Source organism: Glycine max, chromosome 13 (genome assembly GCF_000004515.6).
Source record: "Glycine max cultivar Williams 82 chromosome 13, Glycine_max_v4.0, whole genome shotgun sequence".
NCBI lineage: Eukaryota > Viridiplantae > Streptophyta > Magnoliopsida > Fabales > Fabaceae > Glycine > Glycine max.
This window is the reverse complement of record NC_038249.2, coordinates 2,301,627-2,320,906: the sequence shown is the minus strand read 5'-3', so window position 1 is coordinate 2,320,906 and position 19,280 is coordinate 2,301,627. Positions and strand designations below refer to the sequence as shown.

Here is a 19,280-nt window from a genome sequence, read left to right as displayed (position 1 = left end):
CATACAAATGGATGATCAAGCCACAAGCATGTAAAATAATTACATATAGAAGCAAAGAACACCAGAAAATAACATTAAATAGATAGTTAGAAGTTTACATTAAGAGTGCTCAGTAGAATACTCCCCAACAATGAAGTTCCTAGCCCTCCATTAACAAGGAGAGCTTTATACAAATAGGAAAATGAATATTTTTGGGAAAGAAAATGGAAAAGGATGAAGAAGAATGTTTTCTCTCCAGCCTCTCTGCCTTCTTCTCTCTGTTTTCATGTAGAGTATGCTTGGTCTAGCTTGGTGTCCTTTCATTTCCCACCAACTCAATGTTTTGAAGGCTTTTGGACTTCTTAACATATGAAGGCACGCTCAGCAAGCATGTCTCGTTGAGCGAGAGTAAGTGAAAATCCACTAAGCGAGTCTGGGCGCGCTAAGCGTGAGTAGAGACAACTTCCTCGCTGGGCGGGCTGAATGCACGCTAAGCGGGATGGTCTCTGACTTATCATCTTCTAGGGTTTTGCATTCGCTGAGCGAGCTGGCTGCCTCGCTAAAATTGAGTTTCTACTTTATAAATTCATACAAGAACGAAAATATTTACAATTTCCACAAAAGAACTATAAATTGGAGGCACATTGCTATTTTCTTAATTATTTTCAATGCACTAAAAGCTCATGGATAGAAATTAACACATAGCTAAAATTCAGTAATCATAATTAGTCAAATTTTGGATCCAAATTTGGCTCTACAAATTCAAATTCAAGTGAAATTTGAATAGAAATTCAAATTTCCCTCCAATTTTGTGTAACGCTTAGGCTATAAATAGAGGCCATGTGTGTGCAATTTTCAACTTTGATTATTTGAGAAATTACACTTCAAAGGTCATACCTCATTTGAGGCATAAATTTCGTGCCCCTTCTCTCCCTCTCCCTCTATTTATCTTCTCCTACGTTCAAGCTCTTATCCATGGCTTCCTATGGTGGTGAGCTTGTTCTTGACTCATCTTCTCCTTGACGTGGCGTCTCCAATCACCTTTCCCCCTTCTCCATTCCGCTACCATTGATATTCAAGAAGCAAAGGACTCCATTGATGAAGAAGATCCAAGGCCTACAAGCTCTACATGGAGCTACATCAAATGCACTTATTAAGCTTCCTCTAAATTTTAAAAAATTGGCCGAATTATCTTTCTATAATGTTCAAATCTTATCACTTATTTGAAATAACAAATAATCCCTTTTTCGACTAAGTTTCCATTTCAATTCATTTAACTAACTGAAAATATTTCAATTGGTAAAAAGTGTCCCCCTATATCTTGACGTTGATTGGTGAAATCAAGGGTAAAGATATATTTGTTTAATCCTTCCCTCTTAGTTTAATCTTTGCAACTGACTTTACATTTATTATATCTAGTTGTTACATCTGCAGAAATCTTATCACTTTAAATAACTTTTTTTTTTTACTTTTGTTGAACCATCCAATTTATCCTAATCCTCACTTTCTTCTCCTTTCACCTTTAGTAATCTTTCCTTTTATTTGACCATGTCATCCACCAACAATTTTCAATCGAAACCCCACGAATATGGTGATGGCTCTAATGAGGAGTTATCACCCTCCTCTTCTAACTTTTCAAGCAATTAAGATGATCAAGAAAAACCCATAGCTCCTGGTGGTTTCATTATTCCTCTTAAAGCCCATGAATGACACTTCTACCTTCGTCCTTGTGCTGATGATGTCATAGATGCCATTATTTTTCTTGATTATTACCTCCAACATGATAGCTATTTTATTCCCATTATGTCTTGGTTCAAGTTAAGTTCTATCCGTTCCAATTTGGGCATTTGGCCTAGGGTTTCTAACCTTTATTACAAATGGCTTAAAAGAGTGACCGTTGCAAAAGAGACTGATTGGAAATGATGTGGCATCTTTGACGCCATCAACTTGACCTATCACGATGTTGAGCTGAATTACCCTTTGATCTTAAGCTTCCTAAGATGTTGGTCCACTGCTACGAACACTTTTGTGTTCTCTTTCAGCTTCATGTTAACTCATTGACAAGTGCACCAAATTGTCTCAAGTAGTAAAGTACTTGGAAGCTCGAGTGTCAATCCACAGAGACTTTGTTGGTACTTAGATTGATTCAAACCCAATTTACAAGCAAAAGATAAGGAATTTAAAATAGAAGATAAAGAGAGGTAGGAGATAAGATAAAAATTTAAAAGAAAAGATAAAAGATTTAAAGATAAAAAATAAAAGATAAATAGATAAGAGATTTAAAGATAAGAAAAGTATAAGATAAAGGTGATGATAAAAAGATAATTCAGAAGACAAATATGTTGGGGCCTAGCATGCCAAAATTATTTGTGATGCAATGTTAATGATTTTCTCTATCTAATGTTATCCCAGTTTCCACCCACATCTACTATGATACTCTATCTTCGGTTTCCCGCACGAAGAGTCTAATTTATCTATTCTTTTCTTCCAAATTTATTTGCAAAGATAAAAATAATAAATCACATTAAGATTAGAAATGCATGAAATAGGCTAAACGAATATCAATCTATTTCTAGCAATGATTTCATTTAGACACCTTTTCCCAGTTCTTTAGAAAATAACCATTTTACAATGAATTATCCCCTAAACACTATATGGATGACCAGGTCATAATAAACAATTAAGCATAGAAAAGAGCAATAGAAACATGATTGCATTAAATAGATAATAAGAAAGAGTTACATTACAAGAGTTGGCCTGTTAGGCTCCCAACAATGGGGTTTTAGCCTCTCATTGTAATGATAGACTTTACACTTTAGGGGCTGATGTGGATAGAAGAAGAGGGATAGATAAAGGAAGAGAAGGGGATAATGGACATAGATAGAGGGTTTTCCCTATTTGAGATACTCAGGCTTAGGATGTATTTATTCGAGAGCTCTGAGTCTCTGTGTCCCGGTGTGTAAGGATTAATGTCTTTCTCCTTTGCTTCCTACTCCTTTTAAAGGCCTAAGGTAGCTTAATTTCCTCACGCTAAGTGCGCCTTTGGGCTTCTTTGTGGGCCTTTTTTCACGCTAAGCAAGGAAACACGCTGGGCCTGTCTTGCGCGCTAAGCGAGCTGTCCCAATCTTCAAATTTTTCAAGGCTTTTTCTTCAAGTTTTTGCATCAATTTTTCTCCAAAGCACTTGAAACTTCTTCTTTTAACTTTTGTTAATAAAAAAATACAAAGATATTAATTTTTTTATTATTTCATTAAAAACAACGGTAAAGTAACGAAATTGCAATCATTTTTAGCCAAAATTGACTATCAAATTAACTCAAATTTTATAGTTATCACTTCATGACTATCGGGTTACAAGAGATGGCTACCATCTTGGGCCTCCTTATTGTCAGCGATGAAGTGCCTTCCTTGTTCGACCAACCCTTTAAAGACCTAGGGTCTTCTTTTGACCTGTCCACCAATGGCTACCCCCATTTCATCACCACTTACATGAAGACGAAGAATATTGTTTTTGACGCAAAACACAATGTTTTTCTCTTATTTTGGTTTTGTAAGTACTTTATATGCTCTTCTTCAAAGGCTATTGTTTCTAAATATGCCCTCCATGTCTCTTTGCTTAAATCAGACAATCCTAAAGCAATTAGGGTTCTATTCCTAGCTTCTCTTTATAAATCCATCTTTCTACTTTTAGAAAAAGTGAGGGCTAAACATAACATATCTAGTGATTTGGTCCATTATCATTTCTATAACTTTGGATCACTATGTATTTTCCAATGTTTGCGGCCAAGCAACTAAAATCGACCAAAGCTTTGGATTGCCCTGCTAAAGACCCCACTTTAGGTGAATCTCTTTGAATCAAGTCCACCACCTTAGGTTTAAATCACTTCTTTACAAAGGCCATTTTCGGTATACTAGATGATGTGGGTGCTTTATGGAATCCCCTAATTGTTGACCATGTTGTTCTTGATTGGCTGGAGATGGACCCTTTTGCCAAGTTAGAGGCTAAAGCAGTACAATCGACAAACTTGGGTAGCATCTTGCCTGCTAGGGATTTTCTTTGTGGAGTCAAACCTACATCCAGGTTGATCGAGGCTGTACCCGAATCAAATAAACATTAAAATGTAGTAACTAGGAAGTGATCCTAGGTCGTTTCCCAATGAGCAATGATAAACCAAATGTTCATAACAGATAGTAGGAAATAGTAACAAATTGGGGGGGGGGGGGGGGGAGGGGGGTTGTTTGCTTTTGTAAATTAAATAGCGAGTAAAATTGAATTAGAAAAATATCAGAATTAAAATATGTTGCTTCCCCTTGATTCACAAGCAAGTCTCTTATCCTAAGTTGCGAGAATTTATCCTTTATCAGTTTAACCACTTAATCCAACCCTAAATTAAATTACTAAGCGAAATTTAACATAAGGCATTCATTATGTGATTAAGCAACACGTACACCAATTACTCATAAACGATCATTAAGCATGAACGTAAATTAAGCGCAGAGACAATTAATCAAGCACTAAGCATGCATGAATTAATAGCAACAAATTTAGAGTAATTAGTGAAGAGGAAAAACTAAACAGAATTTAAGAGTAATAATAGAACCTCAAGGAGAACTTCGCTTGATCCTCAAGAGAAAGCAACACTGGGGACTTAGCCTTCCATTAATCAATAGATAACAAACTTATAAATTGAAGAACGAAATTTTATTGCTACTGGAATTGCAAAACGAAAAAATATCTCAAAGAAAAACTCAAAAAACGAAAATAGGGGAGAGAGAAGAGAGACCTAAACTAGAACCTTGGTGCTGTTATATAGTTTTCCAGCCCCAAAGCTTACAAATCTGTTTTAAATCCAAGCACATAAATAAAATCAAATCAAATCTAGATAAGATAAGATAAGATCTAGATGAAATAATATATAGATGAGATCAAATCTAAATAATATCTAGATAAGATAAGATAAGATAAGATATAATTTTGTAGAATAAAATAGTTTGTCCTCTTCAAATCCAAGCCCAATTCTGGATTCAAGCCCAATGCTTCATTAATTCCTGAAATTAGATTAAAAACATCAAATTAGCTGAATGGGCCCAAATAATAAAACCGCCTAATTAATTTGACAATTAAAATTAATCAGTACTTAAAATGGTGCAAAAAGGGTTAAGAAATAGGAGAAAATAATGGCACATCAAAACCTCTCATACTTAGCCTTTTGCACTCTTGGGAAAAATGAAATAAAGAACAAAATCCAAGGATATCAAAGAGAGACAAACAAAACATTTACATATTTTTCAATGAACATCAAGGAATGAAAGGAATGGGTAACATCTAACATGAAGAGATCCAAAGAGTCAAGACATTTGTGAAAATCATCCAAGCAACCCAATCATGGAAAAATAGTAAATCTGCTCAATAATGAAAAGTGATAAAGCCTCACAAGATATACACTCTATCTCTCAAGTGTCTAGGCTACTGTTTACTCTCGAAGCACCCATGAAAACAAACACCACATAGACTTGGCAAGATTCTAAAATTGACAATCAAGCCATAAACACAAGCACATAAGGATCAAAAGGTCTTTTAAGGTTGTAATGGGGCCAAGGACAAGGTAGGGAAAAATATGGAATAAGTAGCTAAATCCCAAAGGAATAGAGGAGCAATGGGGAATAAGTGGAAATTAAGCACAAGTAGTAAACCCAAACCCTCTAATATCAACAAAATCAACCAAGGCTCCCAAATCAAGTCCTCATAACAAGACCTCATTTATTCAACTTCACTTCTTTTCTTCTTCTTTTTTTTTGATTGAACAGTACGAAATTGAAGAATTTTCAGAAATTGAATTTTTTTTATTTTTTTTTAGATTGAACAGTACGAAATTGAAGATTAAAGCAAGAACTAGGCAATATATATATGCATCAAGCATGACCAAAATAAAACATTAAGCATGTCCAAAAATCATATCATCCAATGAAACATACCCTCCCCCCCCCACACACACACACTTATTCCCAAAACAATTCCAAAGCTCCAAAATTCCTTAAGGGTAAGGTGATATCATGGTTTTTCACTTAAGGCTTGTAATGAGCTTCAAAACAAAGAAAGGGGAGCATAGGCTCAAAGGGGCTATCAAAGGAATTAATTCAAGGTAAGTCCATTTGACTAGAAGCTTATAAGAACAAAATTGCCTAAATCATTTCCAAATATGCATGTGAATTAGGAAGCATCAACAAGAATCAAGCCAAGGCTATTGTGCAAGCAATCAATGGGGCAAAACACACCAAAAAACTCTGATGATGGATGGCTCAAATTCTCACAAAGGTAAACTTATCACTTTCAAATTTAGCTTTCAAAACTATCATGACATGTAGAGGAAAAACAAGGATTTCAAATCACAAAATGTCAAGAGACTTTTATTTTCAGAACAATTACCCATTATTTGAATATATCCGATAATTCAAAGAAAAACATGCAAAATTTAACACAAAAACTAACAAAATTAAACTAGAACCCAACAAAACTAACAAAATTAAACTAATTTAACACAACTATCAAAACCAAAACCAAAGAACACTCCCCCCCCATACTTAAACAACACATTATCCTTAATGTAGCACAATTAAAAGATTAAAAGTAATTAAACCATCAAATAGAATCGGACAAATGTAATAAAAGTAAAGAAGGAGATAGGAAAAGAAAAACTCCCTAAGTCATGGTGGAGGAAGAGTAGGGTGGAGTAAGAAAGTCTCTTCCACCACTACGTCCACTAAAGAAGGGTTTGTGAGGAATGGCTTAAGTCGGTGTCCATTGACCTTGAAGCTCTTGTGTGTGGAGTCGTTTTTTATCTCAACTGTACCATAAGGAAAAACATTAGTAACAACAAAAGAACCAATCCACTTAGACCTCAACTTACCACTCATGAGTCCAAGCTTAGAATTATACAATAACACTTTTTGCCCAACCATGAAGTCCTTCTTAATTATCATGCTATCATGGAACTTCTTGGTCTTTTCTTTGTAGAACTTGGCATTCTCATACGCTTCTAGGCGGATCTCATCTAACTCACTCAGTTGCAACTTTCTTTCCTCACCAGCTTGATCCATAGAGAAGTTGCAAGTCTTCACTGCCCAGTATGCTTTGTGATGTAATCCTACCCCCCAAGGGCATTGGATAGAAGACTCCAAGAAGATTGGACCAAAGATGCAAGAGAAGGCCCTAGGGTTCTCATGAGCCTTAGGGTAGATTTTGGGCCCATGGGTTAAGTATGTGCCCACTTATCTTTGTACATATTAGATTAAGGTTTCATTAATTTTGGGTCTTGTATTTAGGGCTCCATAATGTAGGTAGGGTACCCTAGAAATATAGGATTTTTCAGCCCTTGTATTTTAGGGCACCTAGACTAGTTTTTGTATTAGGGGTAGTTTTGTAATTTCACATGCACTAAGTGAATATTTGATGTGTGTGGTTGGAAATAAATTTAATTGAATTGGTAAAAGCCCAATCCAATTAAATTTTAGAGGGGGAGGTGAGCATTTGCTTACTACACCCCATTGCCACATCATATAGTCACACTTTGTGCATGTCCTTCATGCTTTACATGCCTCATGACACCTAAGCACACTTAGTGGAGAATCTTGGAATTGATCTTGGATTAGTGGGCTGAACCATAACTAAAATTCACTAATCATAATTAGTGAAATTTTGGCTCCAAAGTTTGGCTCCACAAATTCAATTTCAAATTCAAGTGAAATTTGAATTGAAATTCAAATTTCCCTCCAAATTTGTGTGACACTTAGGCTATAAATAGAGGTCATGTGTGTGCATTTTTTTTGAACTTTGATCATTTGAATATTATCTTCAGATTTCAGAGCTCTTTTAGATCACAAAATTTTGTGCTCTTCTCTCCCTCTCCCTTCATTTATCTCCTTCTTCCTCCAAGCTCTTATCCATGGCCTCCTATGGTGGTGAGCTTCTTCTAGACTCATCTTCTCCTTGAAGTGGCATCTCCTCTCTCTCTTCCTTTCTCCATTCTGCTGCCATTCATTTTCCAAGAAGCAAAGGAATCCATTGATGAAGAAGATCCTAGGCCTACAAGCTCCAATGGAGCTTACATCATGTGGTATCAGAGCATCTTCATCTAGGTGATGTTCTTTTGCTTCCTCTATCTTTTTGTTCGGTGAATTATCTTTAATTCCTTGTTCTTCGTCTTATTCTCCTTGTATATCCTCCATTGTCTTGTGATTTGGTGCTGTTTAGAGTAGATTAAAAAAAATAAACCGATTAAATCTTAGATCTACACTTGTTCTTGCATTTCTATGGTTCAAATTTTGTAGATCTACTCTTGAATCATGTTTTTTGTGTTGATTTTAGGTTCTATCATTTTTCATTCATAATATTCTTGTGCTGAACCTTTAGATCTAAATTTTCTTCCAAAATATTGATTAGAAAAAAAACACAAAAATCTAAGTGTAAATCACTTAATCCATGTTGTCTTAGAGTCATGTTTAGTCATAGTAATTGTCACATTATGTTCTAAGTTTGTGTTGAATTTTTATTTTGTTGATTGAATTCTAGATACATTTGTTCATGTATTCTTGTCATTCTTAGCCTATCTTTTGAATTTTGAGTCTAATTCATGCATGTTATTTAGTTCATAACATGTTCTAAATCAATTCCTAGAAGTAGTCTTGTTCTTGAACTTTTTTTTGTTTTCTAAGTTTCCTACATGATGCCTATGATGAAGTTGAGTTGTGGTGCTGAGTTGTGGCTGGATTTGTGAATCAAAATAAGTCTTAAGATCTCTTGAATTGTGTTATTCAAGATAATTGAGCATAACCAAACACAAATTGTAACTATCCAAGCCTTAAGCAACATAAACACTACTCTTGATTTCTAGGTTGAAATCATTGGTGCTGGCAGCTTGAACATACGAACTTGTATAAATTACTGGGAATTGGTCAATACGTTTTTTGAGCTGAAAGTTTTACTTAATTTTCTAGACATCTGGAAAAAAATTATAAAAAAAGAACCAAGCTATTTGGATTAAAGGAAAAAATAAGAAAAATCGCACAAGTTGGCAGAAAAATCAGTGTCCAGGAAAAAAAAGTGAAAGGAAAGTGTGCTTGTTGTTTTGGCTCAAACTTTGCTCTATAATTGGTGCCTATTTTATACCAATCCTAGTTCTGAAATTTCAATTGAAAATTATTGTGAAAACAAGTGCCAAAACTAGAGGTTTCTTAAGTCTTTTTTTTGTTTAGTTTTTCTACTCTACTCTAGAGCCATTCTAGGTTTCTCTTTGAGTCCTAGCTTGCTTTTTTTGTGCTTTTCATTGCTTTAATTGTTGAATAATCCTTGGAAATTTGTCTTGTTAAAACTCTATTGGTTTAGATTTCATTTCATTTTTTTTTGTCTTTGGTTATTGCTTGTCTCTTTGTTTCCTTGCTTGTGAGTTGCCATATAGGGATTTGGAAAGGAGTATTGGTGCCATATCTTGAAGAATTTGAGTAAAGAAGCAAGGGGCCAACCACCTTAAGAGCTATTGGACTAAGAAACACTCCAAATTGAGGGAAACACTAAAGAGAGAATAGCCACCACAATTGAGGACTTTTTTTTTTGTAATTTTGTAATTGGCAATTTGTTTTGCTTTCAAATTTTGTAACAAAAAGGTCTTTCATTGGAAGTAAGTTGGGAGCCTCCAATAGGTCACCCTACTTCCATTTGTGTGTAATAATTTTAGGCAATTTTCCCTTAGGATAGTGAGTGTTTTGTTGGGAACCTTAAATGAGGTCATCCAAACACTCTTAGGATCCACCTAGTTTGCATTTCTTGCACTTTAATTTCTTGCTTACTTTCATAGCTTATTTCCTTTACCCTCCATTGTCAAACCGCCTTGATAGCTTGCCTTTTACCAATTAGTTTTTACCTTATCTTTCACACCTCTTTTAGTGTTTATTTTGGCTAGTTTCAACCATAGTTTCTTTTACCTTTTTTCAAACCCCTAACAAGAAAGAACCATAACTTAGGAACCAACATGAGTCTTCATTCTTCATCTAGTGTTAATGGTGAGGGTTCTACTCCTAAGGACCCCTTGTATAAGATATTAGATGAGTTGAGATCCCTTAAGTTGTGGAAAGAAAAACAAGAGAGAAAAGAAAAAGGTAAAAAAAGAGTGGAAGAAATAAGTCAAGATGAAAGAGAGAAAATAAGAGAGGAAGAAAGAAGAAAAATAATGAAAGAAATGAAAAGAGAAAAAACATGCCTCCTATAGTAGTCATGACTCTTGCAAGAGTTTAAGTGAAGAACTTAGCGACTATTATAGAGGGTGTCATAGTTCACATACTAAACATCACTCCCAAAGAAGAGAAAAGGATAGAAGGCCTCAAGAGGTTAACATTAGCCTCCCATATTTCCATGGAAAAGATAATGTTGAGGCCTACTTAGATTGGGAAATGAAGGTTGAAGAACTCTTTGCTTGCCATCATATTAGCGAAGAGAGAAAAGTTCCATTGGCTACCCTTAGCTTTCAAGGGTATGCCCTCTATTGGTGGACTTCCCTTGTTAGGAAACGAAGGATTCATGGGGATCCTCCAGTAGAGTATTGGAATGATCTTAAGAGTGCCCTTAGGAAGAGACACATTCCCTCCTACTATGAGAGTGAAATTATGGACAAGCTCCAAAGGCTTAGAGAAGGGAGTATGAGTGTTGAAGAATATAGACAACAAATGGAACTACTCCTTTTAAGAGCTGGACTTAGGGAGGAGGAAAGAACAAGCATAGCTAGGTTCCTTAGTGGGCTTAATATGGAAGTGAGGGACAAGGTTGAACTCCTTCCATATAGGGACCTAGATGAGCTAGTCCAACTTTGTATAATAGTGGAGCAACAACTTAAAAGAAAGTCTTCTTCTATAATGGCTCTCACTCTTATCCAAGGAAGGACCAAGCCCATGGAATTTTGGGGGCTGCACCTTCAAAACCCAAGGAAGATAAGGGTAAGACCATAGAGAAATACACCCCTAAGACTAGTTCCCAAGAAAGGACTAGCAACATTAAATGCTTCAAATGTCTTGGGAGAGGTCACATTGCCTCTCAATGGCCCACAAAGAAAACCATGATCATGAGGGGTCAAGACATTTATAGTAGTCAAGAGGAGACTACTTCTTGCCCCTCCTCTAGTGGAAGTGAAGATGAAGTAAGGGGTGAAGAGTCTAGTGAGGAAGTCTACCCCCATGAAGAAGGTGACCTCTTAATGGTTAGAAGGCTTCTTGGAGGTCAATCTTGTGATCTATCTCAATCCCAAAGAGAGAACATCTTTCATACAAGATGCAAAATTTTAGATAAAACTTGTTCTCTCATTGTGGATAGTGGATCTTGTTGCAATTTTTATAGCACAAGATTAGTTTCCAAGTTGAACCTCACTATCATTCTCCACCCAAAACCTTATAAACTTCAATGGCTCAATGAGCAAGGGGAAATGATAGTTAACCAACAAATGAAGGTACCTTTCTCTATTGGGACATATAAGGATGAAGTTAATTGTGATATAGTTCCCATGGAGGCAGTACATATTCTTTTAGGAAGGCCATGGCAATTTGATAGGAAGATCATTTACAATGGCCTAACTAATGAAATTACCCTCACCCATCTTGGCACTAAAGTTTTGTTGCATCCTCAAACACCTTCACAGGTGGTCAAAGATCAACTAACTATGAAAGATAAGAGGGATGAGGAAGAAAAACTAGAAAAACAAAAGAAAAAGAAGGATAGTTAGGCCTTGTATTCAAAGGTCAGGGGGAAGGAAAAGGAGGAAAAGGATTCGTCCAAGAAGATTGTTAAGAAGGAAAATCATTTTGTAACAAAAGGTGATATTAAAATAGCACTCCTTCTTAAACAATCTTTCTACCTTCTCCTATCAAGGGAAACATCCCTTAGCACCGCCATACCTCTTGAGCTTGAGGTTATTCATCAAGTAAAGGAGTTGTTGGATGAGGGTTTGGTTCGCAAGAGCTTAAATCCTTGTGCTTTGTTGGTGCCTAAAATAGGTATTATTAGGCATCAAATCCCTATGATAGGAGGTATGATGAATGTGTTGAGTGGTGCAACACTCTTTTGTAAAATCACTCATGCACCCAACATCTTCATGATTTGTGTACATAGGAACTCATTAGGTAGGTTTGTTCTTATTTTTTGTTTCAATGCAAACCTAGGTGCTCATGTTGGACACCTTAGGTTTGTTGTAATTTTTTGTAGGAATAATCAACATGAAAATAAAGAAAAAGGTATGTTTTATTCCATTACTTTCCTTAACTTTTTAAATAGTGATCAAGGGCTTCCCATGGACCCTAAGAGAATAAAGGTCATTCCTGAGTGGCCTACTCCACCAAGTATAAGGGAAATTTGGGGCTTCAATATCTTAATAAACTTTTACAAAAGGTTTGTCCCATATTTTTCTATACTTGTAGCACCACTCATTGAGTTGGTGAGGAACTATATTCTCTTATGGGAAGATGGCCGGGAAAGGGATTTTCAGTCCTTACCGTACTCTAACATACCCAACATCACTAATACATATGCTTTTATTCTTTTTACAGGTGTTGAGGAAAGAATTAATGAGTTTCAAGAACCTCTGGATTTGAGGTCAAATCCTTTTCAAGGGGGAGGGAATGATGCAATTCTACCCCCCAAGGGCATTGGATAGAAGACTCCAAGAAGATTGGACCAAAGATGCAAGAGAAGGCCCTAGGGTTCTCATGAGCCTTAGGGTAGATTTCGGGCCCATGGGTTAAGTATGAGCCCACTTATCTTTGTACATATTAGATTAAGGTTTCATTAATTTTGGGTCTTGTATTTAGGGCTCCATAATGTAGGTAGGGTACCCTAGAAATATAGGATTTTTCAGCCCTTGTATTTTAGGGCACCTAGACTAGTTTTTGTATTAGGGGTAGTTTTGTAATTTCACATGCACTAAGTGAATATTTGATGTGTGTGGTTGGAAATAAATTTAATTGAATTGGTAGAAGCCCAATCCAATTAAATTTTAGAGGGGGAGGTGAGCATTTGCTTACTACACCCCATTGCCACATCATATAGTCACACTTTGTGCATGTCCTTCATGCTTTACATGCCTCATGACACCTAAGCACACTTAGTGGAGAATCTTGGAATTGATCTTGGATTAGTGGGCTGAACCATAACTAAAATTCACTAATCATAATTAGTGAAATTTTGGCTCCTAATTTTGGCTCCACAAATTCAATTTCAAATTCAAGTGAAATTTGAATTGAAATTCAAATTTCCCTCCAAATTTGTGTGACACTTAGGTTATAAATAGAGGTCATGTGTGTGCATTTTTTTTGAACTTTGATCATTTGAATATTATCTTCAGATTTCAGAGCTCTTTTAGAGCACAAAATTTCGTGCTCTTCTCTCCCTCTCCCTTCATTCATCTCCTTCTTTCTCCAAGCTCTTATCCATGGCCTTCTATGGTGGTGAGCTTCTTCTAGACTCATCTTCTCCTTGAAGTGGCGTCTCCTCTCTCTCTTCCTTTATCCATTTCGCTGCCATTCATTTTCCAAGAAGCAAAGGAATACATTGATGAAGAAGATCCTAGGCCTACAAGCTCCAATGGAGCTTACATCACTTTGTGCTCAATCTCCACTGGAAGATGACATGCCTTTCCAAAGACAACCCGATAAGGAGACATTCCTATGGGTGCTTTGTAGGCAGTCCTATGTGCCCAAAGAGCATCATCTAGCCTGGTACTCCAATCTTTCCGTCTTGGCTGCACAATCTTCTCTAAAATTCTCTTGATCTCCCTGTTAGAAATTTTTGCTTGTCCATTGGTTTGGGGGTGGTATGGTGTGGATACCCTGTGGACAACCCCATACTTTTTAAGCAAGGCATGCATTGATTTGTTGCAAAAATGGGTTCCTTGATCACTAACGATTGCTTTAGGTACTCCAAACCTGTAAAACAGATTAGATCTGACAAAATCTACAACAACCTTAGCATCATTAGTTCTAGTGGGCTTGGCTTCCACCCATTATGAAACATAATCAATTGCAAGGAGAATGTAAACATAACCAAAAGATATAGGAAAAGGGCCCATGAAATCTATACCCCAGACATCAAACACCTCACAAAATAGCATAGGTTGCTGAGGCATTTGTTGTCGCCATGTAAGTGCACTTCATGCTCTCTGACACTGCTTACAAATGCTACAAATATTCCACGCATCTTTAAAGATGGTGGGCCAATAAAAGCCACAGTCAAGCACTTTGAGAGCTATCCTTTGAACACCCAGATGACCTCCCGGTGTGGAAGAATGATAGAACTGCAGGACTGAGTCAATCTCATGATCTGGAATGCATCGTCTAATGACCTGATCACTGCACAATTTCCACAAGTAGGGGTCATCCCAAATAAAATGCTTAGCATCACTTTTAATTTTATCTTTTTGAGCCTTAGATGCTAAGGGAGGAAAAACAAAAGCAACTAAATAATTGACAATGTTAGCAAACCAGGGAGTAGAAAGAGAATCAGAAATACTATACAATATATATAAATGATCATTCGGGAAATTATCCCGAATGGGTGAGTCCTCATCAAACACATGTTCAATCCGACTCAAATGATCAACAACTAAATTTTGTGCTCCGCTCCTATCATGGATCTCCAAGTCAAACTCTTGGAGCTAGAGCATCCATCAGATCAACCTAGGCTTTGAATCAGCCTTCTGCAACAAGTACTTTAAAGCTGCATGGTCAGTATAAACAATAATTCGAGTACCAAGCAAATAAGAACGAAATTTTTCAAGAGCAAAATTTATGGCTAGTAGCTCTTTCTCAGTAGTAGTATAATTAACTTGGGCAACATCTAAAGTCTTGGAAGCATAATATATCACCCTAGGAAATTTATCAATTTTCTGAGCAAGGAAAGCCCCCAATGCATAATTTGACGCATCACACATAAGCTCAAAAGGGGCTGTCCAGTCGGGTGCCTGGATGATGGGGGTGGTAGTTAGTGCTTTTTTGAGGCAATCAAAAGCCTCTTTGCATTTATCATTAAAGTCAAACTCCACCTCCTTTTGCAACAAGTTTGACAGTGGAAGGGCTACTTTGCTAAAATCTCTTATAAAGCGCCTGTAGAATCCTGCATGACCAAGAAAAGATCGCACATCTCGCACGCAAGAAGGGTAAGGCAATTGTGAAATAACAATTTTTTTTGCAGGATCTACTTCAATGCCCTTATTGGAAATAATATGGCCTAAAACTATACCTTGCTCAACCATAAAATGACATTTTTTAAAATTTAGAACAAGGTTAGTTTCAGTGAATCTATTCAAAACCTTTTTCAGACTATCCAAACAAACATCAAAAGAGGATCCATATACAGTGAAATCATCCATAAACACCTCTATGCAATTTTCTAAAAAATCACTAAAACTACTAATCATGCACCGCTGGAAGGTACCAGGGACATTGCATAGGCCGAAAGACATCCTCCTATAGGCAAAAGTGCCGAAGGGGCAGGTGAATGTGGTCTTTTCCTGATCCTCAGGAGCAATAGTGCTTTGCATATAACCAGAAAAACCATCAAGGAAACAGTAGTGAGATTTACCTGCCAGGCGTTCAAGCATCTGGTCAATGAATGGCAGTGGAAAATGGTCCTTTTTGGTAACTTGGTTCAACCTCCTATAGTCGATGCAGACTCTCCAACTGTTCTGCACCCGAGTATGAATCAGCTCCTCCTTCTCATTTTTGATCACGGTGAGGCCGGTTTTCTTTGGAACTACCTGGACGGGACTCACCCATTGGTTGTCGGAGATAGGATAAATGATTCCAGCTTGCAAAAGCTTGGTTACCTCCTTCTTCACTACATCAAGAATCACCGGGTTGAGTCTTCTCTGTGGTTGTCTTACTGGTTTAGCCCCATCTTCTAAATTTATTCGATGCATACATGTGGATGGGCTAATACCAGGAATGTCCGCCAGGGTCCAGCCTATAGCCTTCTTATGCTTCTTGAGAACAAATAGCAGCTTCTCCTCTTGCTCATCAACAAGGGAGGCAGATATAATTACTGGAAAACTTTTGCTATCATCCTAGTAAGCATATTTTAAATTTGATGGTAGAGGCTTCAATTCTGGTGTGGGCGGCTGGATAGTGGTAGAAAGGGATGGTTTATGAGCCTATACCTCATAAAGAAAGTCAGAGGTATGCGTACTTCCTGAAACATGGTTAGTTCTATCTGACTCTATAAAATCAATCTCAAGAGGTAAAACATCACCAGACATGTAATCAATATCAAATTCAGATTCACTCTCAGCATCAAATTCAAACATATGATCAAGTACAAATTCAGATTCAATGCATGAAGAGTGACAGGCATGCAGATTAGAATAAAGATCAATCATGTATTCATCAACAATATGGTCAATTATTTCAATACGAAATACAGAAAGATCTTCGGATGGGTGTTTCATAGCATCAATAATATTAAAATGAGCAGTTATATCACCAAACTCCATAGATAGTGTGCCTGCATATACATTTTTCTTAGTTCTAGTAGTTTTCATAAAAGGTCTGCCTAGAATGATGGGAACTGATCCTTTAGAAAATCTCTCCTCCATATTCAAAATATAAAAATCAACAGGGAAAATCAGTTCACCAACTCTAACTAGGACATCCTCTATGAAACCAGCAGGATAGGCAACACTTCTATTAGCTAAATGAATTACCACATCAATTGACTGCAAGGGACCAAGAGATAGAGAATTAAAAATAGACAGAGGCATCACACTAACAGAAGCTCCTAAATCTAGCATGGCATTGTCAAACTTACTGTTCCCTATAATACAAGGTATGCTAAATGTACCTGGATCTTTACATTTTTCAGGGATTTGGGGAACAGATTTACCAATCAATGCGGAGACATTTATGCCCATACTAATTCTTTCACATCCTTTAAGCTTCCTCTTATTAGTGCATAGCTCCTTCAAGAATTTAGCATATCTTGGAATTTTCTTTATTGCATCCAACAGAGTTATGTTTATCTCTACTTTTCTAAATGTTTCCAAGATCTCCTTCTCTACCTCTTCCATTTTTTTGTTGGAAATTGCTCTTGGAGGGAATGGAAGAGGGATATGCTGCTTCTCTTTAGATTCACCTGCATAGAAATTGTTAGGTAACTTACTCTTTAAATTTTTGTCATCATCTTTTTCTAGAGAAGAGTGAAGTTGGGCAGGTTCATTTGCGGATAAGGAAGATGTTGCTGATTGAGGTTCTTGACACTGCTTTCCCGACCTTAATGCAATGGCACTCACATTTTTGGGATTCTGGACAGATTGAGAAGGTAATCTATCAGAATTCTGGGACTGTTGCTGATTTATCTGTGTAGCCAATTGTCTCATCTGATTGGTTAAGCTCTGAATGGAGGCTTTGGTCTCTTGTTGAAACTGCATGTTTTGCATAGTCATTTCCCTCACAAGTTCTTCAAGGGAAGGTTGCGGAGGAGCCTCAACTGTTTACTGTTTCTAGGGTTGTTGCTGTTGTTGCTGCTGGATTGATGGAGGAACATATGGTCTGCTTGGGCCCGCAGTATTTTGAAAATAAGGTTGTTGTTGTTGTTGCTGCTGCTGTGAATGATTCGACCATCTAAGGTTGGGATGGTTCCTCCACCCGGGATTGTACCTGTTGCTGGAAAGGTCATAATTATTCTGTTGTGGCTGATTTTGCTGCTGAGGTTGAGGAGGTCTGTTGTAGATGTTTGCAGCATAAGCTTCAGGCTGTTCAATTGCTTCAGATTGTTGCACAGAAGGGCAAAGGTCTGTGTGGTGGTTGGCAGAGGAGCATAAACCACAGAGTCTGGCAACAGGTGCAGATTTTTGATTCATGGCCAGTTGCGTTACCAGGTTAACCAAGGCATCTAGTTTACCTTCAAGCTTCTTAGTCTCACTTGATGAATTCGTGGCTACTTCATGCACTCCTCTAATGACAATAGCATCACTTCTGGCACTAAATTGCTAGGAGTTTGAAGCCATCTTCTCAATTAAATTTTTGGCTTCAGCAGGGGTCATGTCTCCAAGGGCTCCACCACTGGCGGCATCTATCATACTTCTCTCCATGTTACTGAGTCCTTCATAAAAATATTGGAGGAGAAACTGCTCAGAAATCTAGTGGTGAGGACAACTGGCACATAGTTTCTTGAATCTCTCCCAGTATTCATATAAGCTCTCTCCACTGAGTTGTCTAATGCCTGAAATATCCTTTCTGATGGTCGTGGTCCTGGAAGCAGGAAATTTTTTTTCTAAGAACACTCTCTTGAGGTCATCCCAGCTCGTGATGGACCGTGGAGCAAGGTAATAAAGCCAGTCCTTTGCCACTCCCTCTAAAGAATGAGGAAAGGCCTTCAAAAATATGTGATCCTCCTGGACATCTGGTGGTTTCATGGTGGAGCAGACAATATGGAATTCTTTCAAATGTTTGTGCGGGTCTTCACCTGCAAGGCCATGTAACTTTGGAAGCAAATGGATCAGTCCAATTTTAAGAACATATGGGACATCCTCATTAGGGTATTGGATGCACAAGCTTTCGTAGGTGAAATCAGGTGCAGCCAATTCCCTTAGAGTCCTCTCACGGGGTGGAGGTTGTGCCTTGTTCTCAGAATGTACAAAATCAGAATGTTCAAAATTATAATGCTCAAAATCACCAATAATAGAATGCTCAGGATGCTAAAAAAGGTACTAAATGATGTCTAACTAATCTATGAAATGTCCTATCTATCTCAGGATCAAAGGATTGTAAGTCAGATGGATTTCCTCTAGTCATACACTAAAGTCAGATGGATTTCCTGCAAGTAACAGTGTAGGTTTGAACTACAGCTACCATTAAATGATATCCAAATGACTTGAAATTTTGTGAGAAACCTTATAAAATGATGAGAAGATAGCACATAAAATTTCAAATGAAAATTCAAAGTCTAACTATATAAGCTAAAAATGATAAGTTAAGAAAAATAAGAGAATAATACTTGGAAAATAAAAAACTTTTGACAGAATTGCAATTTTTGGAAGAAAGAGACCTCAGCTGGCCAAAGCTGCCACAACATGGGAAATTTTTTTCTACCCAAAATACATATATAATAATAGTCATTCTGATACCCGAAGCAAAAGTTATGGTCGTTTGAAGTTTTGACAAAAATCAAATTTGCTACTTTTTTGGAACTTTCAAATCTGACCAAACTAAGGGCTCCAGCTATTTTTCCCATAAAATATGAATCAAAAGAAGTGACCACAAAAAAATTCAGCCAAAAAT

The 19,280-nt window shown here is 37.0% G+C and overlaps 1 non-coding gene across 1 annotated transcript; it reads left to right on the top strand.

Annotated features, from left to right (window-relative positions):
* The first annotated feature begins 18,137 nt into the window (after positions 1-18,137).
* LOC112998903 (small nucleolar RNA R71) lies at positions 18,138-18,244 on the top strand. The gene has a single exon (XR_003264082.1). It is a non-coding gene; the product is annotated as a small nucleolar RNA R71 (small nucleolar RNA).
* The last annotated feature ends 1,036 nt before the right edge of the window (positions 18,245-19,280 follow it).